The following is a 23,485-nucleotide window of genomic DNA, read 5'->3' as shown; positions in this document are numbered from 1 at the left end:
TTTTTATGTAACTCACTTTGCATGCACCATACAAGATACACTATCTTGGAACAATTGCACCAAAATGTCCTCGTCGACGGCATCCTGTAAAGCCAAAAGATCCACACGTTGGATACGTGTAGCTAAATCTGATTATTCGTCCATTATTTCTCTTGCCACCCGAGAAAAAGCTGCCTTTGGTATTATTGGCTCCGTGCTCTTGTGATATTTGCAGATCTAACGTAGAGCAACTGTTCTAGGCTTCCATCTCCTTTTCTTCTGCGTTGTTGGCGGTGGTGGAGGAGCTGCTTGTTTTGCGCATTGAGGAGGGTCATTTTTATACTACTTCCTCCTCTCTTCTTGGGCTTGTTGCTCTTCAGGTGTGAGCTTGTCCTTTTTTTTTTTGGCACATTGTTTTGCTCTCTGAGGAAGTTTTGAAGGTCTGGAGCTCCTTACCTTTTCTTGTTGGGTGGCTTGAGCTCTATCCTCTTCCACTCTCTTCTTGGCATCTGCTCGTGCTTGTAAATTAGCCAAGTGGTCTCTCACAGCCTCAGCTCTCTCCCATTCTTCCTCTCCCTCTACCTTCTTTGCTCTTCATGCAATTTTTGTGCTTTTCTATCTGTTGCCTCTTTCTTTTCTAACTCTCTCATTCTCTTCTTGCTCTTGGCATCTCGTGCTATTGAAACAGGATCACCGGGTATTACTTTGATCAACCTTTGTTTGACTCACGGGGGAATTTTTGCGGCGTAGTTGCAGTTGCTTGAGCTTTAGGTGTTGTCGTTGCTTAATCTCTAGTTGCTGCCATTGCATGAGCTCCAGGTCCTATTTCCTGTCCTGGTCTATTAAGACCTACAAATGGTCCAAGGTCCGGAAGAGGTGTGCGATTTGCATGGTGTAGTGGCTCGAGATCACCAAAAATCTGTCGCATGGTGTTTTGATTCTTTGTAGTTGAAGGTTGGGGGAGTGGTCGGGTGTTTGGAGATGGTTCTTGTGGTTGAGGCTGTGGATTTGAAGCGGTGAATTCTACACGAGGTGCTCGATGCAGATTTGCAGTGTTTTCAGTGGCCGTGGTGTCATCTTTGTGCATGGGGGTTTGCTCTTGTGTATCGTCCATGTTGTGCAAGATATGAGTGTGTTGTATGTTTAGGCTCAAGAGGATCTTCTAAAATGTGCAAACTAGAAATGAACTTTAACTTGTGAGTTTTAACTTTCAATAAAGTCACTATAAATTAAAAAGCACTCCAAAATAGATGAAACTTGAGCCATGGGACTAATAATTGTCGCCTTTACAAATCAATTTGCATGACAATAAATGTTTACAATAGAAATGGTTAGTGTCAAAAGGAAATTAAATTTCCACCCAACGCCTGCCATCACGTATCCTTGTCTCCAACCAGCGTCGGAATCAATCTTTTGCACTCGAAGCATGATATGATTATGATCACCTCAAGCTAACCACTTTTTCTATTCTACATTTTAAACTTCTTTGTTCTCTCGTCTTCTTTGTCTCTTTCCCTGCTAAAACTCTATAGAACCAATTGAACATCTCGTGAAGGGCATTGTTGTTTTTTCTTCCACCTCCATGTTGTGTATTTTTAGAATACACTGCTTTTGCTTGATAGTGTGAGCGCTCCATCCCTTGGCTGCTCCAAATGCCGAATGAACCATAAGTGTTGAGGAAAAAATCACTATGTGCAAAAAGAATGTACTGAAGAAAAAACAAAATTTAGTTTCGCATAAAGTATTTTGATTGAAAATATCAAATGTTCAACACACCATGTAATGTGTTATGTGTGTCTCCACCCAAGCATTCACCATTTGTGATGTAAAACTATTGATTAAAAACTTTAGGGTGGATATCTCATCATCGGTTAGCTTTGCCTTTTCGAGAAGAGGAACAATATCATCAGTAGACTGCCACACACGAGCATGCTTAATTCCTAGGGATACTTCATTACATTTGTAGGTGGTAATGTCACACACCTTTTTCCACAACTGAAACTCATTGGGACTTTGGGAGTCCGAATAGTTTGAAAGCAAATGTCTAGCTTTACTACCACCCATACAAACTTTATTAGGGCGATCTTGTGTACTTCCAGACGCCTTCTTGTCTTTTGATAGCTAAACTGCACCCCCATGTAGACCAATGCTCAATAGAATAGATTCTAGTTCTTGTATACACTCTTCTCTTCTTTCTGCAGGCTCCATATTCTAAGTGTAATTAATATGGAGCATAAGCAACTTGTCAAGAATTTGTAGACGGGCATGAAGGGTGCACACATGCATGTTTATCAGTGGTATTGAGAAAATAAGATTCCAATTTGAATCATCCATGTTTCAATTAGGAGGTACTTGGTAGTCACAACTGAGGATACCTTGAAACCATTGTTGTTGTGGTTTACCCACTGCTTGTGTAGTGGGTACACCTTTTGCAGAGTTGACTATAACTTTGCCTCCCTTAATCTTACCACCTTTCAACTTGCTGGCCTTTGCACCCTTGGCATCAATTCCCATTGAGACTTTAGTGTGGCAGCAATTAATGCATGGAAAGAGGGTCATTGCACCTTGCTTGCACCCTAACATGCACTTGAGTGTTTTCAAGTCTCTTGCCAAATGCTACTAAACATGGAACGTTCCAAGACCTGAAACATGCAATCTTTGTCCTTCTTGCTGTTGTCAAATGACATCAATGATTGTTGTGTGATTGAAATACCATTTGAGAGTCTCATGTGTCTCATGTGGGAGATGAAAAGCTACCAGCCACCAAATACTTTTGTCTGACTGAACACCTAAACAAGCGTTTCCCTTCTCATTGGCATTTAGCTCCACATCAACACCCACCAAGGCCCTGCTCATCAACGTAACACTTACCCTTTCGAGCCGTTGACCTTTAACAACTAGGCACCCATTAAGCTTCATAACAAATATCACTTTCCCATCACACTCTTCTTGTGTCAACCCATAAAATCTTATTATTGACTCTTGAATCTTCAAACAAGTCAACATACACATTGTTGAACTCGTTGTAGCGGAGTCATCTAATGGCATGTCATCCTTCACATGCTGAAATCCGTCCAACAAGCTTGCAACATCATTATTGGCGCACTTTTTTGCAACACTGACACTCTTAGGTGTTGGCAGAAACCAAAACAAACCTTTTGTCCGCCGATGATCGAGTGTGTCACTTTTATACAAAGCTTCATAGGCCTTGAAACTTATTCCTGTGCTGTCACACACCTCCATCATCTATTGAGGTGAAACAATGTTCTTTAGCTCACTGTAATACTTCTGCCGCAAAACATTAGCAATGCGAGCATTGGATGGATCATCTAGTAGCTCAACCAACTCCTTTGGTTTGATGATATGTTGCAGCAGAGCACGTCCGATTGTTTAAGCATCGGGATCAATTCCCATCATCATTCGAGCCAAGTTTCTGCATATTGAGTTACCATTACACAAACCTATAGAACATATAGAAAATCATAATTTTGCATCAGTATTCTTACCGATTTTGCCGAACACCTTTCTTTCGAGCTGCACCACTTGAGGATAGCAAGGACATTGCTTGTCTCTTGCGCTTACGAATGTGGTAGCGGGGGGGAATGTGTGTGAGATGATTGATTTGCCGACGCATATTGCGTGAAGTGTGTTGTATTTGAACATAATTGTCTACTCGACGCTCCTGCTCTTTTTTTGTTGTTGTACTTTTTCATTGAGATTCACCATCTCATCGTTCAGTCGCTTCATCTTCTTGTTGGCTTCCTCTCTAACTTGTTGTACATCTTTTGTAGACTTCTCTTGTAGTGATGAATAGGCAGCCGAGAGATTTTTACTTGCTTCCCATTCATTGACAAAAGTTGAATACAATCTCCAGCAGTAGCCAAACAGTCCACCTCTTCCATCTTCAATAAAAGAAAGAAGCTCAGTGACATTACAAAAGGGTAGTGGTGCATTAGTCTCACCTGGGTAAATGTGGCCATCAACCCATAAGTTGATTTCCTTGCACCGAAAGCTTCGTCCCTGATCTACAGCATTGGGATTTGATGTGCCAAGTTGCACAGTAGCATACTCCTGCTCCAAATCAGCGTTAATCAATATCATTTTGGCCTGCTAGTAATGTCTTGCAGTGGAGGGAGATTGAATGACATGTTTGTTAGCTAATCAAGAAAAATGTTGCAAGCAAGAAAATCTAGCTATGGAGATAAAAAGTGGAAGGTACTCATACATAGTAGAGAAGTATTATGTTGTGGAGGGAAGAAAGAGAGGGAGTGTAGCTCAATCTCTTTTGGATTCAAAATATTGAACATGAGGGATTTAGAGAGAGAAATGCAGCTGCACACACAGGTAATGGAGTTCTCCATTGCTCTCACCTGAAGCTGGAATGGGAGGAGAGAGAGCCTGAGAGAGAGAAAGGAGAAAGACATAAAGGAAGACAGTGAGAGAGAGAGAGAGTAGATCTACAGCCTTGGAGGATCTGCACTTTCTGTTAGATGTAGGCAGCATAGATTGTCCTCTTGATGATTGGGAGGTGGAAGTGACAAGAGAGAAAAGGGGGGGAAAGAGAAAGAGTTGGCTCACATTTTAGAGAGAGAATGCAGAAGAGAGAATATGAAAAATTTACTTTTTTGGCAGGGGGCTGAAAAGTGCTTCTTTTAATGAGAACTAAGTGAGAGGAAGTGTTTTATATGTTAGAGAGAGAGAGGAGAGAGATGGGAAAAGACATTTTAAAATTCAGTTACCCACCTCTCTTTTGTGTTAAAGTAGTATATTTTGAAAATACAAAATATACAAATGGTATTTTTTAAAATCTCAGCATAGGCCTTTTTGCCCTCTCTTTTAGGCTTGGTCAAACTTGACTTAAGCTTTAAGCATTTTCTTAAAGTACCAAATAAAGAGTCCCTCCTATACCCCATTCCCTCCTCAATGATAGGCTATCCATCGCAGGATAGCAATATCCGGAGCAGAGCAATTTGTAATCATCCCTATCAATGGAAAGCAATCTATCTCTACCACAACTGAAGCTCCAATAAAGTATTCTTTATCAGACCTTAGAGCAGTAGCAACACCCCAAAGTTCTCTCTTAACCTGTGGGTAGCCTCTTTGGCAAGCATTGAGCACTTTTGCTCCAAATTGAACCGCATACATGTGCCCTTCTTCATCATCTTGACCTGGAGCCCACCCAATACCTGTTAGGCTAGTGTTAGCTGTTAAAATTACTGGCCTTCCTCATTGGTAGTTGACTTTTCCTCAAGGTCAGAGCCTCAAGAAGCATCTTCTTTAATTTCCTGATAGCCTGTGTGTAAACTTCTTCCAAAACAAATCTTTTACCTTTTCTCATCAATCGATAAAGCACTTCTGCAACATGAGAAAAATGTGGCAGCTAAATAAGATAGAATACACATGCACCCAGAAACCGACGAACTTCAGTAACCGCAGAGCACGTTTCCTTCATCTTTTGAATAACTTCAACTTTAGCTAGACTTAGGCTTCTACCTTCTGGACTACACATATGCCCCACAATTAAAACCTCATTAGGAAAAGTTTGGACTCAAAAATGGGCCTTGTAAGAAATGCCAGGTTAGCTTAGAGAGAGATAATAAAAAGTCTCTAATTTCATTTTTGATATTCACTTTCAAAAAACCTCGGATATCAGATTTGGGGATACGTTTATTAAAACTCTCAAAAAGTGTTCAGACAATGATAACATACGACGGCTCCGAATTGAACGCCGATTGTCTCAATCTTTTGGATTTTTCAAAACTTAGATTTGGCGCTCAACGAGGTGCATTGAATGTTATTCTTCTTCTAATTTTCGCGTCCCTCTTGCTTTCCGCCGATGCGCAGTCTCCTCCTTTGATCTCTCTTCCATTTGCTTCACTCTTGCGCTCTCCTCTGTTTTGAGATTTCTCATTCACCAAGTCATCTCAATGTCATTATCATCTTCACATAGAACTCAGACGAGGAGTAAAAACGATGTGTATCATATGCATATCGAATTGTCCAGAGAATACGAGCCCCTCCACAAGAAGAATAAGCGAGGCATCCTTTCCGAAGCTTCAAAAGAGAACTTCAGATTTCAAGATAAAAAAAGCGTCGATCTTTGGGTGGATGGCAGGATATATCCTGAGCATCCTATCACCAACTCAACTCCACCGTTCAGAAATACAACGTCATTGCTGAACTATGTAGGAGACGGTTATTCTAGTTTATATGGCTACACCAAGCATTTGGCGGCCAAAAGTGATATTCTTAAGCTTGAGAGAGACCTTGCACACAAAGAAAACTTTTGCTTGAAGCAAACTGTGACAGAGTGCACTCAACAACTGAAAGGCAAGGATGAAAGCATCACGCAGCTCACGCAGGATCTCAGAGAAAAAAACACTGTCTTGGGTCCTCGGTTAAGATAACGACGCTTACGAGACATTGAACAACTGAAGGTTGGTTCTGGGGGTTTCAAGAAGAGGGTTAAAGCAATCAAGTAAGATTATCATTCAAGCAGGTTTAATTCATCTTTACATTTGTATTTTTATATCTCACTTTTCATATTTATGCTTAGATCGTTGTTACATCCTCAGTCAAATATTGACAGCAACACACCAACTTCTTCAATTCCTTATGGTCTCATACTAAAACGCAAAGATGTCGCCGGACTTTTGGACGATAAGCGCTACTGCAAGATTGTTGCTAAGCAACTTGACACTCTTTTGAAACAGAATCAACTCCAAACACATGACGTTCATTCAATTTTGGATGAAGCCGGAATATCCAACAAAGGTTATTCTGCAATTTTTAGGTATGTGTGGTATTTGAATCAATTGTCTTCACCTGTCAAATCAAATGTCTGCAATTTTTAGGTATATTGGATATGTGGAGCATTTGAAAACTTGAAAATAGTCCATTTACTTAATTTTCTATTCATAGAACTATGGAGCAACTAAGTAAGAAGTTCAATCTCAAGCACACGTTGCTGCCAAATCCTTTCTCCATTCGAAAGACAAGACTGGAGGTCAGCCAGGAAGTGCTTTCGACATTGGGCACTCCTTTTCACATTGAAGCAATGTACAAATCGCCATCAGCAGAGGAAGTGGTCTATGACAAATACAATAATATATTTTATGATTTAGTAGCTTTGCAGACATATATTGTTCAATTGTTCGAGGTTTCTCAAGAGGAATGCAATGGAGTCTTGAAGTTTGTGCTTAAACTGGATGAGTGTGAGCTAGTGAAAGAGACAAAGGTTTAGCGTGTCACAATAACACTTATGAATAGAGCATTAGAAGAAAGCATTGATTCAGATGACCCTAGAAACTTTAGCATGCAATCCGAAACAATATTTTCTTATAAGCCACATTCAACGTTTGATATCAACAAGTTTCTTCTTTAAAAAAATGGTTAGACATGTTTCATTTGATTGGTTTGGTTTTCCCATTTCAAGTGCCTAGAGAGAATTTCGATATTCTTAATTGGGTTTTCCATCAAACAAGTATTCCTGAAGTCATAAGCGAACAGAGAAATGGAAAGACACTCGATGTATTAGGCATGGGTTCATACACAGTAGAGTGGCATATGGCTGGAGATCTCAAAACCCTAAAGTGTATGTACAACATCTCAAAAGGAGCAACAAGTAAAAACCCTTGTTTGTATTGCATGGGAGGAGTCATTGGTCTTGACAAAAGAAATTGGAGGAGAGCACCGGATAGGCACTTGCAGGACCTTAACTTCCGCCCAGGGTTGGATAATCCACTATCCAGAGTACATATTTGCACGATGCATGCACTCTGCAGAATCATTGAGAAACTTATGTTTCTGTACATTTGCTTTACTTGGACCACTCGGCCAGCATCAGTAAAACAAAGGGCTATATTATCATTGGAAACAATTTTCTCAGATATGGGCTTGCAAGGAGGACATGTGAAAATAGACCAGGACGAGAAGAGGTCTAAGAAACCTGTGGAGAAACCGGTGGAGAAACCTGCACAATGCAGTGGTTGACCACGCAGACAATGGTGCAGCAAGGACTCGCAAAGCGAACGTGTGGAAAAGTTTGGATTCCATATTCAAGTTTTGTGGGCTTAATACTTGGAGAGATACTGACTATACATTGTTTCAAGACGCTCTGGAGACCTTCCACAGGTCTTTCATAGCTGCATGGACAAATCAACACATAACTCATTACATGGTATATTAATTTATTTGATAAAATTGTGATTATATATTTACATATAAACAATAGGCTAGTTTTCTTTTGCAGCATATCGTAGGCAACCACATGCCTTGGTTTGCTAGACAGTATGGTAGCTTGACTATATGGTCTACACAAGGTATGGAGAAAACTCACTACCAAGCCCGTACTGGCTATTTCAGCCACACTCGTCACGGAGGTGGTGCAAACAAAGCCAACAGTTTGGAGGAACTACATCAATGGACTTATCGAAAACTTATGCATAGAACACACCGAAAGGAATGTGTCAAAGACAGTCAGATTGGCCAAGAAATGAGATTAGCAAGCAAATGACGGAAGAAGGAAATATGGGAGGCATTTTCTGCGGCATTGCGACATGCAGAGTGGCGACTTCAAAAAGAACGCACTGGAAAAACTTGGACAGCTCCGACCCAAGTTATTTGAGACTTCCTAAACATAGCGCATTGTAACACAATATAATTTTTTGTGCCAAGAGAAGACAACCAGTCGCAAAAGTGAGAAACATAATGTACTCATTGTTTTGATAGAAAATGTACAATTTTTTGGCATCGACAATATACATTGGAGCTTCTCTATTCTTCATCTTCATCAGGAAAAGTTACAAAATATTCTGTCCTTTTTGCCTGTTGTGTGTTATCGTCTTCTTCTTGCCTTGGTCTTTTGCAACCTACTCCTGCTGGTTCGTTTGTCAACAGTACATTTTCCTCCGCCTCCACAGCCACAAGAGACATTTGTTCAGTAGGCAGATGCGCAATTGGTTGTTTATTGAGAAACATAGCATGCTTGTCATACTCTAGTAATTGCGCAGGGTCAGTGATTCCTCATGCCAAACCATATGCTGCTTGGGTCAAAAAATAGCGACTACGCAAACCATACATTCCTGGCCCTTGGCCAAACATATACAATGCGTACTTTTTTTCTAAAAGCATTATTTTATCTGCATTCCACCTGATGACGACCCCTCCTAAATATCTTGAAAGTGTCTTCAACGTCATCAAGGGTAGCTCCGCGTTGTCATTGGAGAAGGACAAATGGAAGACCAAAAAACTCGGATACTTAAGATTCTTTAAGTATTGGCCGAGAGAGGAATTCTTCCCTAAATCTCCCATGCCTCGTCCACGAAGGCGAGGAATGAAGGTATCATCATAGACCACCAACTGCAACAAATTAAAGTTATGAAATGAGATAAGTAGAAATCAAAAAGGTAAGGCAAATAAAAAAAGATTACCTTCTGGTTTTCATCTTCCTCAAGTAAGTCCTCATTCCATAGGTTGATGCCGCCCTGACCTCCAATGGGCGCATTGGAGGTTGAGGCCAAAGATGATGAAGAAGTGCTTGCCTTACCCATTTCTTCAATCCCTAGCTTTTTTTGCACTTCCATGAACTCCTTTTCTGTTGGAAGCGTGCGCTCATACCTAGCAACATCATTGTAAATCATCACAAGTACACTTGCGGGGTCAACGAACTCATCGTCATTTACATGGGCATCTATAATAGAATACTTGTCGTGCTCAGGGTCAATGATAGCATCATTCTCTTCGAGATTCTGTGCCACAATGGCAAGGCAATAGTCCTCTCGAAGGCCAAAAACCTCCATAATGTCGTTAAGCAAGACATATTTCAAATCACCAATAGGTATGGTAGGTAGAACACTAGTAGGCAAAGCACCCTCCGGAAGCTGCACTCCCTCTAAAACCTGCAAGGCAAGGCTTCCCCAAGACTTGGGCTCTTGACCCTCCCCAGTCTGATCCTCTAGGGAGGCCTCTGCAACATCAGCATGCTCATCCAAAATTAAATGCAATATATAAAATAAAACCTGCATAATATTCAGCCACTCGACACTTGCGGTTATGAAGTGTATACTTGTGGTCTGTTATCCGCAAGTGCACTGGCAGCTTAAGGCAACTCCTAGAAAATATGTGTTTCTGGGAGGAATCCGAATTGATATCCTTCATGTGAACAAAACGAAATCCTTGTATCTCCACAATGCCACCAAACATTTGCTGCTGGTAGGTCTGCTCAAAACCTGATAGGTAATGTTGCGCGGAGACAATCCACTCATGCAAAGAAAAATCTGGATTGAACATCGGCCTGATCTCTGTCTCGCGCTGCTGAAGCCCAATGCGGTATAGAAAATGAGATAGTTTGTCTTGGGGGGCATCCTCAGAGCAAGGCACTTCCTCCTCTGCTTCAACATTGAAGGGGTCCATAACGGAAATTCAAAAGCGAAGATAGACCACAGAGCACAACATCCAGACAAAGGGGGAGCAAGTCATATTTATAGGACTCCCAAGGACAATGATGACATCAATTGACGTGCATCATGGGGCCGACGTGCATCATGCAGTTGCCGTGATGATTACGCCATGTGTTAGCCTCGCCGTTGAACGGTCGCGCCACAATGCGAAATTGGTGCCGCCACACAAAAAAAGCACCGCTATTGCCTTTTGGCGCGACAACTTGTTGTCGCGTCATAACGCGATACGGCCAGTCAAGAGTACTGTGGTCCGCCTCCTCGCGTTGTGCCGCGACACCTTTGTTTTCGTGCCATGCGTGCATCATGCGATTATTATGCCACCTATTAGACGCCGTGGAACGGTTGCGCGACAACGCGAAATGGGTGCCGCCACTATACAAAATCACGGCGATCGCGTTCTGGCGCAACAGCCAGTTGTCGCGTCATAACTCGATATGACCTGTGCAGAGTATTCTAGTCAGCCTCCTCGCGTTGTGCCGCGATGCCTTTTTTGTCGCGCCACACGTGCATCATGCGATTATTATACCACGTGTCAGACGCCGTGGAACGGTCGCACGACAACGCGAAATGGGTGCCGCCGCTATACAAAAGCACCGCGATCGCGTTCTGGCGTGACAGCCAGTTGTCGCGTCATAACGCGATACGACCACTGCAGAGTATTCTGGTCCACCTCCTCGCGTTGTGTCGCGACATACCATTGTTGCTAGGGCAACCCGTTGGGGCGCTTTTGTCCTGATGTGCCACATGGCGCATAATCATTATGCTGGCATGCTTCCCGTCATACCTCGCGATTTCATGATTAATGCAGCTGCCTCTTCTCATTATACTTATTCCGCTAATATAAACACCCCCCCCCCCCCCCCCCGCCCCGTTTTTTCCGAAGTGTCTCTAGTCACTCTGCCTTTTTACCCACATCCAGATTTCCATATTTCCTTGCATTCTCCTCGTTCAGGTCATGGCCCGCACAAAGCAAACAACAAGGAAGGTTTATCTTGGCCAGTATGTTCTGCAGGGCCAGGCTAGCTCGTCTACTGTGCAACCGTCAACATCGCATGTGATTCCGGGCAAGACCATGCCGCAGTTACGCGCAACAATGCGAAGAAGAAGATACGAGCAGAATAGGAGCGTTTTACTCGAACTTCGTAAGCTCCAAAAGCACATTTCATTGGTAATACCTAAACTGCCATTCCAGAGAGTAGTTCGTGAGATTTGCGAGCAAAACAACCTGAATTTCCGGTGGTCTCGAAGTGCAATGGGGTGCTTGCACGAGGCCGCCGAGGATTTTTTTGTAGAGCTTTTCCAGGACGGCTACATTCTCTTGGCCCACGCCCATAGGACAACATTGATGCCGCGAGACATCAACACACTTCGCCTTCTCAGGTTCAGGTATGACAAAACAATACCGCCTGCCGGTATTTGAGACCGAAAGATGGACACTATTCTCAAAATACCACCTATTGACAAGGTCAAAGTTCATGAAGTGTCTACACAAATGCATCGATACAACACCCGTCTCAACACCGAGCGGGACACAACAGAAGACGATAGTGAGAGATTGGAGCAGTTAGGCCTTGAGATGACGGAGGAAAAAATGGCAGATGCCATCAGCGACGCCAACGCTGATGATTTGTCATTGCTGTTTCCCTACTTCCATGTTGGCCTTCCTGTGTGGGGACGCATTCTGTATTTTCCTTATCACCCCTAGGAGATTGCAGTTTTACAGAACTGGACGAGGGAACTCACAGACTCAATCATCAATTTCTTGCTTTGGTGCGTGCTATTCTTTTTTTCACAATAAATTCTTTTAATATATTCAATTTTGTATGACACGCCAAATTTTCCATGGAATATGCAAGATGATGTCACCGTCCTTGACTCGAACCTCTCGATCGTTTTGACGTCCGAGGATACATCTTTAGTGGAAGTAGTTGAGTGGTTCCAGTCAGTGAACATGGATACAACAAAAAAATTTGTTCTGGCTTATCATGAAGGGTACGCAATGTTTTCAATAGTGAAATTATTTTATATTGAACTCTAACTTATTGTGATGACATATGTTTTGCTTATGTTTATTTGTAACAGATCTCATTGAGGTCTTGTTCTGTTACACCTTGAACAAAACCGGTGCTACCTTGCTAGTTCATCCCATGGATTTCATGGTGAAGTATGTAGGTAAGAGGTTTTGTATTTTATTCGACATCGCATAGAATTTTGTTCAAAGTCGTTTATGAAATTTAATTGTATTTTCCGCAGATCTTGTGTCTGATCTTGAAGCTTTAACGCAAGAGCATATATATGAGAATGTTACAATTATTAGTTGCAAAGTCCCTAAGCAGGACGATGCCTACTCTTGTGGATGGAGCATCTTATTCAATGCAAAAATTTTGTTAGGGGTCATGCTTGATGGAAGTTGTAGAAGTGTAAGCATTTGACACTCGTTTACAGATTTGTATTTTAATAGTTAGTAGCTATGTTAATAAACATGATGTTCTTAACGCAGTTAAGAAATTTGGCAGATTATTCAAAGGCTGATGTTTCTTCGTTTAGAAACAGAATGATTGAAAACTTGATCAATTGCGTGACCATGCGTCCAGACGGAGCACGTGATGCTTTTATCCCACCAGCACCAAGGCCCGCGCCTAGGCCTCCGCCAACAAGATACCCCGTGTCTGCCACACCAACACAAGCACATATCAATATCTCCCCAACCCAAGATCCCACCAGCTCTCGTCCTGAAGAAACAACTCCAAAATCCTCAAACACCCCACCCAGCACCTCTCTTGCTCATGCAGCAACTCGAGAGCCCCCAAACCCCCCACCCAACAGCTCTCCTACTCGTGAAGCAGCTCCAGAGCCTCCAAACCCCCAAGCCACCACCTCTCCTCAACCTCAACCAACAGCCCCCACATCACCGCATGCACAAGATTAGAAAGAGATTATGAAATGTACTTTTGACAAATTGATTACAAGCAGTGGATCAAAATTTGACTTTTGTTTTGATTATAGTTCAAAGTTTACAAAATGTTAAGTACAGTTTTCCAAAAAAATGAGAGAGTGAGGATCCAATGGTGTTTGGTAATGTAGAGAGCTGCCTTTGTCGAGTAATCTTTGAGATTAGTATTTTTTATCATTGTGTAAAGTTAGTTCACTATTTCAAGTCTGTCGCTGGTAATCTGTGCACAAAGAGTCGTTTTTTCTTGTCTGTGAGGTAACTGCAATGCAACGTACGCGATAAGACATTGGGATACATGAGCACGATAGAGACATCAACGTATAAAAGTAATACATGTAGCTTAGTACCTTTCGCATGTTACACTTGAAAACAAAATTTGAAGGCAAATTGAGATCGGACTCATTTAACAGATCCTCTAGAACCTGTCTTAAAGTGACATTTGATCTAACCACAACAACTGTAAGCAAATAATTTGAAAACCATATCTCGATGGACATCAAGGGATTAAAATCATCGTCACTTAAATCTTGATCCATAGCTACCAACTGACCATTCACTCGATGCCACCTCATGTAGTAGAAAGAAACTATAAAATTCTGTGATGCTATCATACACTTGCACACAACCGAGCGCTTGTCAACTTTGCACAAAATGCCTCAGAATCACTGACATCCCAATTATCATCCAAAAAATCAAGGCAAGTTTGGGATTTGCATATGAAAATGGTTTCTGTTTTTCTAACCTCTTCATCATGGAAGAAATCTATAAAGACATGTAATGGCATAAATAGACTGACTCGTACATTGCCTGCTTGCAATGTTTGGTCGCAAACACTTCAAAATTTCCTGATGAAGCTTGAGTTTAAAACACTCAGAGGTTTCTGAAGTTGGAAGTGGCCACTTTGGGGAATCTTGTTGGGGAAGAGGGAAAGGTTTCAAAGTGCCAAATCCATGGACAGAGCAAGGGGCGTTGTAAAAGTAGTCCTAAAAGAAAACTCCCCTCTCTGCGAGAGCTCTTCTCGCACTAGTTCTGTATATAAGTTCTCCCATTGAAGCATGAAAAGCATCAAAAATATCAATTATGCACTCAACTGGTTGCCAGTCTTCTTTGTTAGAAGGATAAATATCTGCAAAAACAAAAGATAAGAGAATGGTCACAAGAAATAGTCAACAAAATAACTTGAAAGATCTTTAAAAACATTTTAGCAATATAGTAGTCACACAATTTGGTCTATGAGCAGGAAACCCCAAAGGTGAGTGTTGTAGTCGTAGTTCGGAGTGCATATATGCATGCTCAATGAGCACCTCTTTCACTGTCTTTCCCGTTTGAGACAAGTGAAAATCTTTCACACGTCCTTTGTAGCTGTTGATGAATTTATTTGACATCCGTTTTCTTCTTCTTGTTTGAAGCAGAACCCAACTACCAATGGTGATTGTGGTGGACATCCAGCGACCATGGTCTAAGTCAAAGCTGTTGAATAGTTCCACAGATTTAACAAAGGCGGATGGTCGTCATGGTCGTCTTCCTTCCATCTCTACTTCTATTAGCTGTGAAGTGACACTACGCAAAAACGATAAAAGATGTGAGTTATGGCACATTTGGCGTTCGTCGTCCATGGTAGGAGAATAATTTGCACAAATCGCATCGTATCTTCTTATTGAGATCTTTTTAACAAAAAAAACTCTTTTTTGAAAACGCACAAATTTGAGATAAAAATCAAATAAATTGGAGCTACCGTTGTGGTGACTCAAACTCTATTGGTCGAACAACATTCTCTCTCTAACGCCAAAAAGTCCTTTTTTGAGTCCAAACTTTTCCTAATGTCTTTGGCACCAAACGTTGATTTTTGCCCTGAAAGTGTTAAGTTAACTTCTTCAAGCCTGGGTAAAATAGCATCACAGTCAGCAATATGTTGAGCAACAAACTGTCGGCACCCCCTTTGATCTTTTACCTCATCTTTTGAGCCTTCTTCATAGCCTTTAATTGGTAGATCATCAATGAAAGGCATAGTAACATGAGGGATAAAGTCCCTTAATACCTTATTCATGCCATTCATCTCGAGAGGTGTATGCGTCGTAGTAAGATCCCTGCTCTCCAAAGCTAACTGAAATTGATCATATCTAGAGTAAAGATCACCCATAGGGTAAATTGATCTACCTGCAAAGGCTTCAACAAATTCATCCATAATTGGGCCAGTACCCACATTGTGGATTGTTACCTTGTTAACCGGCTGCATATCTTGTAAGAACCTTAAAGTTCAATTTTTCTTTGGAACTGTGAACCATCGATTGGAGTATGGTGTTACACAATGGCTCCAAGATTCCCATTTGTATCTTGTCAGTAAGCAAATTAATAAGCTTTTGCAAGTGGGCTTAGGAACTGGAATGGGACGTAAGCTCCATGGCATGTGAGGAACAATGAATATAACCATAGGTGAAACAACACTTGGATCCACACACTCAATCTCACTTGGCTCAAAAACAAAAGATTTACCGTGTTTTTTGAGCATACCTTGAAAGCACTTGATTTCCTATTCGTTGAGAAAACCATCTTATCCAACCTTCGACTACTGCAATGTCTCTTTAGTGAATTTATGCCCAATGTTTTTAGGATTTTTGAGCATCGGTTGTCGAGAAGCTTCTTCAATCACCCCATCACTTCCTTCTGGTAGAGGTGTAGCCATTGGTCTCACTTTCTTTGCAACTCTTTTGTATCTCGTCTCTACCCGTGCTTCAATTGCTTTACCCAAGTCATCCTCAATATGCATAAGTGCCTCGTATATGTCCAAATCTTCATACATGTCCATTGAGTGCACCTTAACAACTTCAGTTCCACTTTCTAACTTGTTTTACCTGATATCCTCAAGCTCTGACATAGTGTCATCATTAGAAATCTCTTCAAAGATTCCTAAAATCACATCATCCAGTTCCAGCACATCACATCCCTACAATTCACTTTGAATGCTTGAAAAATATTGTTTCTCCCACTTAGGCAAATCATTAAATTTTCTATAAGATATTGAACTCTCAGATGTCAAATCCCAAAAATCCTGAAGAGAAGGTTTCTCTTTGCAAGAACTTCTCTTCACTTGTACCACCATAGTCTCCTTTTATAGTGGCATCCCAAGAAAATCCTGAGCAGGTCTTTGTTCTTTGAACTCTTTGCATATCTTTTGCATTGGACGATCATGTAAACTGTCTTTGTTTCTAGCATAGTTAACACATGCAGTTAGAAATTGAACCGCTTGTTTACCATCTCAACTTTGAACCCTGGAATAGGCCAAGCCATCATCTGGCACCTTAGTTTCCATCCGCAGAGTCGTAATGTAGGGCTGTCCCAAAATCAGTGGGTACAAAGAATGCTCCTGTATAAAAAACTTTTGCTCATCACAGACATCCCCAATAGTTACCTTAACATTTACACATGCACTGTAAATTCTTCTGGAAGCATGTTGGCAGCTTGAATCCACCACCCACGGTCCACATCAATTCGCCACTTCCCCTTCTGGTGCAAACTCTTCTCCATAAGATTGATTTATGAACCATGGTCTATAAGGGCTAAGACCCGCTCCTCAATGTCGCCAAGCTTTACCATAGTTTCTGTCGTTGCTCTTGCCCAATGAGTCCTTGATAACTGACTCTTGGGTATAATTTCTTCGTCTTTCCCGTCATTAAAATGCATGTTTCTTACCTCGGGTACAATCGGGTTTGAAACCACCACAGGCTTTGACACTTCTTCTTCAAGATCTGCTAAACATTCTACATAATTATCCTAAATTGCTTCAATGTGACGAACCACTTGGCTCTTAACTGATTCTAGGTCTTGCTCACTCAGTATTTGTCGCTTCCTTTTTATAATGACAATGATCTCCTCATGGAACTCGCACTTGTCAATTCCCAGAATATCCCCCAATGCGAGCTCCACTTTACTATTCAAGATACGTTCTTCAAAAACCTTCGTCAGATCTATAGCCAATTCAATATCAGATTTGAGTTTATACGAGGGCCCTTTAGGCTTACCTTACTTTTTGTCCTTCCGAACCTCCTCCATAACCACTTCAGGAGGGGTCTTGGAGCAGGCTCTTCTTCTTTCTTGTTGCTGGATCTTGTTGGCCTTTTCAACATCCCAACAACCTCTTCATCCCTTTTTCTCTTCTCTTCCACCATAGCTTCATTGGCTTGAGCTTTCGCAATATATGCATACACTGAAAGAGAATCTACTGGATCGGTCCACCCAGTAGTTTCCCAAATTGAATTCCCTACCTGGTGTAGCTTCCCATATGTTACCTTACCTACTTCTACTGTCTTTAAAGCATATGGCCACAACTGGCCCTTTGCACTTGTACCTTCATCATATCCCTTACCAGAAACCTGTAGCCCATATGTAGCTGCTTGCACAAGAGAAACATTATGCTATTTCTTCCACTAGCTTCTTCATACCACCCCTGCCAAAGTTTAAGCGGAGCATCTCTCATGTTGCCCTGAGATGCTAACTTTTCTTGTGTTGCTAATTTTGCTTTTTTCTACTTTCCGCTCCGCTAGAGAGAGAAATAATCCCTCTTTGCTACGCTTTAACCCTTTGGCTTATGCCTTCGATTCCTTGCTTGTCTTCTTTGCCTTGCCAAGGAAAAGAGGAAGGGAATCTCCCTTTGTTTTGCTAGCCGAGGACGGGTGAGAGAAAGAACAAGCTTGCCTCGTTTTCTTGCTTTTCTTATTTTCCGTGCCAAGAACAAGAGGAAGGGAATCTCCCTTTGTTTTTTCTAGCCAAGGACAAGTGAGAGAAAGAACAAGCTCGCCTCGTCTCTTGCTTTGATAGCCGACCTTCTCTTCCTGCTTTGATCGGAGATCGAGAGAGAGAGAGAGAGAGAGAGAGAGAGAGAGAGAGAGAGAGAGAGAGAGAGAGAGAGAGAGAGAGAGAGAGAGAGAGAGAGAGAGAGAGAGAGGATAGCTTGTTTAGCCCTTGTTCAAGATCGAGAGAGAGAGATGATACCACTTACTTACAAGAGAGAGAGCACGAGCCCCCGTTCCTCCTTGCGACTCCCTTCTGCTTCTTCTTCCACAACTCTTCACACCACATCTCCTTTTCTCATTCCCAACAACAACAACAACTCTTTGATTGCCCTAAAAAACCCTAGTTATGGCCCTTTCTTCCCTTAGCAATGACGGCGCCATCGTTGCTAGGGAGGCAAAGAAAACACCCCCTATGATGTGGCAGCATGGAATTTTACCAGCACAGAATCCACTGAAAGCGGTGTTGAATGGGGTCGCCTTGAGCTCCTGAGCAAAACTCAATTCTACCGCGAGCTCATCTGAGGCCTGCAGCATGCGCTATGAGCGCTTCTTTCCTCCCGTGCGCTCTGCAGAGTCTGCTGCCTCCATTTCGTTTCTTCATTGTCTTCACACACCTCTAAGGCTTCAATTGGGCGGGCGGATTTCTCAACGGTGGGTGGCCATCTCAATGGCGGGCGGCCACTAGGGCACCCTATTTGGTCTTAAGATTGTTAGGGCACCACATTTGGCATACATATTGGCCAAGGCATCGCCAAGCTCAGCAACTTTCTCCAACATCCCCGTCCAACAATCTCATCAAGAATTCTCTCACCTTGGGTAAATCCCACAATCAATTGGGAAAAGTGTCTCCTGCCCTCGAGATGCAAGTACAAGATTAGCTTTGGAGAAAGGCATTCCCCTCGCATTTGGTTAAATTCCCTAAAGTTTCCTTACCGCAACCAGGCTGGGTAGCTCTTGCAATCATTGTTTTGCATAAGATGAAATTCCGAAAATTGGTCGAAGTCAAAAAGTCTCAGATGGCACTCCGACCAAGCGGACCGGACTGGTACGTAACCAGCCCCCGGTGAATCTTTAGCGGCCAAATATCTTGGCAACCGGAACTCCAATCATTGATCTAAAAAGACCGACGCACTCCACAAAGTGGGCACTTCAAGCCCATGCATTCATTTCAATTCTATCCCCTCAGCGGCGGCAGTTGCCCAATCCGGTATAGATTTGCAATCGCCTCAAACTTCAAACTATCATAACTTTTGTACCATAGCTCCAATCGATGAGTCATAAAGACACGCATGTAGAGCACTTTGAGCACTACAATTCTAAATCATATACTCCCACATGTGCTCACTTCAAGTATACTCCTTTTTAGCATGATTAAGGCATCTATTGGCTCTTTTAGCCACATTGGCATACATTAATCATTAAACTTGGCCTGTTAACAAGCCCTGATCATTGACCATTAATCAAGTAAGCTTCAAATAAGCTTGGCATGCATTGTTTTGGTATCTTTCTAAGCATGGGAGCAGAGCTGCATGACACAAGGAATTTTATTATAGATTCAAATAAGTAATACAAAGATAGTAAGTTCAGTGTACAAAAGGCTTAAGCTCGGATGAAGTCTGAGGATTGATTACAGGAGAAGCAAGAGCTTGTAAGCCAAAAGTTAAAAGAACTTCCCAAAAGCCAAGAAGCCAAAAAATCCCTTGAGACATTGTAGTGGGTCCTATTTATAGGCTTATAAAGTTACTACATGAGTAAATGTTGTAATTACTGCCGAATTTCTATTGGTGTAGCAATTCTTGATGGTCGGCCTTCTTAGGAGCAGTCTCGCTTTTCGGGATTGCCCTCGCCTTCTACAATAGGATGCCTCATGAAAGAGTTATTTACCATGAATGAATGTTGGAGACCAACATTATTAAACTCAAAATTAAGCAGATTACATAAGGAAAAGACAAGAGGGATGTGGTTTGACAGGGAGCATTTATACTCAACAACAAAATCATAAATAAATTCTATCAAGCCAGGACCAATCAGACACATGAGACTGTGAATGGAAGGTAAATCCATGGTTTTGGTGTGTAGTTTCTAGCCAAGCATCATGTAAGTTACCTGCACTCACCATTATCTCCCAAGAATTACTCTTTAGCTTGGTAATAAGAGATCCAGTAGAGGTGGTATCTTGCCCTGTACATACCATGTTAACCTCCCAAGCCATAATTCCATGAGATAGCTGCAAGCCTGCTATCCATTTCCAAAGATCAACCCTACGTCTAGGGTTATTACGTGCATATACATTAATCAACATCATTTTGCCCCATTGAGCGTATATCTGAAAAACTGAGCATCGACCATTTGGGTGATCCAGTAGCTAGATGGGATCAAGAGTTGTCTTACTGCAAGTAAGCACTCTTGAGAATCCCCTTTCTTTCCTCCATAGATGCACTCCATAAATCTATAGTGAATAAGTTGCCTTGCATTGTCTTTCCTTTTATGCTCTTGAACTAAACACACATCAATCTGACTAGAAAGAATCCACTTATTAAAAGTGTACAGCCTTGAGGGGTCATTCTACCCTTTTACATTAAAGGTTGAAAAATTCCTACTAGTGTGCTATGAACCACGTGTGTTTCCTCCTCACTATTTGTTTCTTGCATATGCACTTCTAGATGAATGCTTTATGGGTGGGTTTCATCGTTGGGGATATTTTTTCTTTCTTGGCTAACTCATGGGTTTCCATGATGTTTTCTATGGCTACCAAGGTTTCACGAGATGGAATGTCCTCCATGAGGGCTTCATAATAGTGATGTGAGATATACCCCAAGGAGAAGCCCCTTGATTTAAAGGTTTCTCGGGAAACACCGAAACCATCCCCATCTACCACTCTCTTGTCTTTGTCTACTGGTTTTGGATTGTTTGAAGATGATGGAATGTTTTTCCCCACACTAGGTTTAAACAAAGGTCTTGGGTTGTGTGGTTGCCTACCACTAGGTGTCCTTTCATAACGTGGGGATGCTCCACTCTGTGTTTTATTGGTTTTAGACACTTTTCCTCTATCATCTTTGGAGACATTTTTCCCAAAGATCTGCTCTTGCGGGACCATATATTTTCTCCCTGGTTAAGATGGGATAAGTTGAGAGGCAGTAGAGATCATAGGGTAATTTTTTGAAAAATTCAATCAGTTTCCACAATGATAGCACGACCCAAAAAGATTCCCCCATCTCAAGTAGATCACAAGTCTCCCAATAGTTTTCAGTTCTATTTCAGGGATACTTGAAACTTTTTGTTTGTTTTCCACATGTTGCAACCTTATTTCGATTGGGATAGTGAATAGTACGAGTAAACAACGCCTTTCCCAATGAAGCAATCAGCTCTCCAATGCATGGCCAAAGGATTGTAGGGCCATCCACAAACTTGAGCCACACAAGGAATCCGGTCAAAGGATTGTGGGGACATCCACAAACTTGACCCACACATGGAATTTGGTCAGGAGCTCATCTTTAATGAGCTTGACTGGTTTTGCCAGGGGATGATGTGGACTATTTTCCCACAAAGCACAACAATGGATGCAGTGAGAAAGGTGAGTTTATCTGCTGGTTTGAAGAATAGTATTTCAAATAGCCCCGAACCTAAGTAGAATATTTTATCCACTACAAGTCGTTGAAATTTCCTATCAATATCTACAGAAATATCCAAACCTGAGTAGAATATTCTATCCACTACAGGTCATTGGCCATGGAATCCCCTATCAATATCTACGACAATCTCTAGTAGTAGCTGTGGGAGTTTCCCAAAAAAATACATCACTACCGCTTTATCTTTAAACACAAATAATTGAGACTATACCACAGACGAGTTCAAGGAGACTTTGGGCTCTCCCTTGACCTCAACATCAAGGGTAAGTGCATCTTTAAGGAATTTAGACATGATAATAAGGTCAAGCTTGACAACACATTGGCACTGAACTTCATGGCGTACGGCTTCTTTAGGGCCAAGTTGAAATGATGAGGGTAGATCCATGTTCAACCAATCAAGAAGCTGACATGAGTGTCGAGGATGGCCTGTTGTTGTTTTTCCCCTTGTTTGCAAGGTGCAAGAAGTTGGCTCTAGGAGATCTTCACATACTCTTGGTCATGATCTTGAACCCTAGCTTTCCATTTCTCTCTCTCTCTCTCTCTCTCTCTCTCTCTCTCTCTCTCTCTCTCCCCCCCCCCCCCTTCTTGTTGCAATGCACACACATATATTCACCCTCCACTTGGTCATTTTCTTGAGTATGCTTTTATTCATACACATTCAGGGGTAGCACTAGTCGCTAGGTACCTCTCGATGTAGTTTGTTTCATGGCTTAAAATCCATGCTAGATTGGGTAGTGAGAGTTCCTCCCCTATGTTATTGCTTCCACAACTGTGATGTATATTAAAATTTTATTAAAATGTAAATTTTATAATTCTTGCATACACCCCTAGGGAGGGGTATCTCTGAGTTGTCGATCAAAGATTGAAAGGATGGATCTCAAAGGGGCCAAGTTATCAAGTCGCTACCCAAAGTTGTGTGCCTCTTATCCAATAATTGATTTTTCGGCATAATATAGAGAATGTATGTGGTATTAACAAGCCTTATGTGGAGCTCATAAGGGCTATAGACACCAAAAAAATTATAATTGTAAGTGGTTGATGTCGTAAGCTATTAGAAAAACCAAAGAATTTAACCGATTTACTAGAGAAAAGGCACAAGTAGCAAGGGCTACAGAAAGAAGTTGGGCCAAAATGCATACATGTTTGCATGGAGTGGCATTTTCCAAAATTTCAACTACATAGTCAAGGCTCTAACAGAGAGGTCATGGGAGAATTTGAAAAGGTATGCAAACAATTGCTCCCAGGCAACAAGGGTAGAGAAGCTTTCCAACAACATGTTGATTATGCTGATAGAGAAGGTAGCTTTAAAGAGATCCATGCCATATTGAGGCAATCAAGAAACATTGAGCTCCAGTGTCTTTGAAAGAATATGGGGGAGACAAAGTGAAACTCCAACATGTTGATAGAGAAAGTAGATTTAAATGGATCCATGCCATATTGAGGCAATCAGGAAACATTGAGCTCCAGTGTCTTTGAAAGAATATGGGGGAGACAAAGTGAAACTCCAACATGTGGCTCCTTATTGGCCATCTCCAACATTTGATCATGCCCCAATAGGCCTCTTTTTTTTGGGGGGGCGGGGATGGATCTTCTCTTCATTGTTGGAACCCCTCCTTGGCCCCCTCCTTGGCCCTTCCCAAATCCACACCTGCATTGTGTTGTTTGCTTACCTAG

Source organism: Adiantum capillus-veneris, chromosome 26, assembly GCF_014529385.1.
Source record: "Adiantum capillus-veneris isolate H3 chromosome 26, ASM1452938v2, whole genome shotgun sequence".
Taxonomy (NCBI): Eukaryota; Viridiplantae; Streptophyta; class Polypodiopsida; order Polypodiales; family Pteridaceae; genus Adiantum; species Adiantum capillus-veneris.
The sequence above is the reverse complement of the archived record's forward strand: the minus strand, read 5'-3'. Positions refer to the sequence as shown.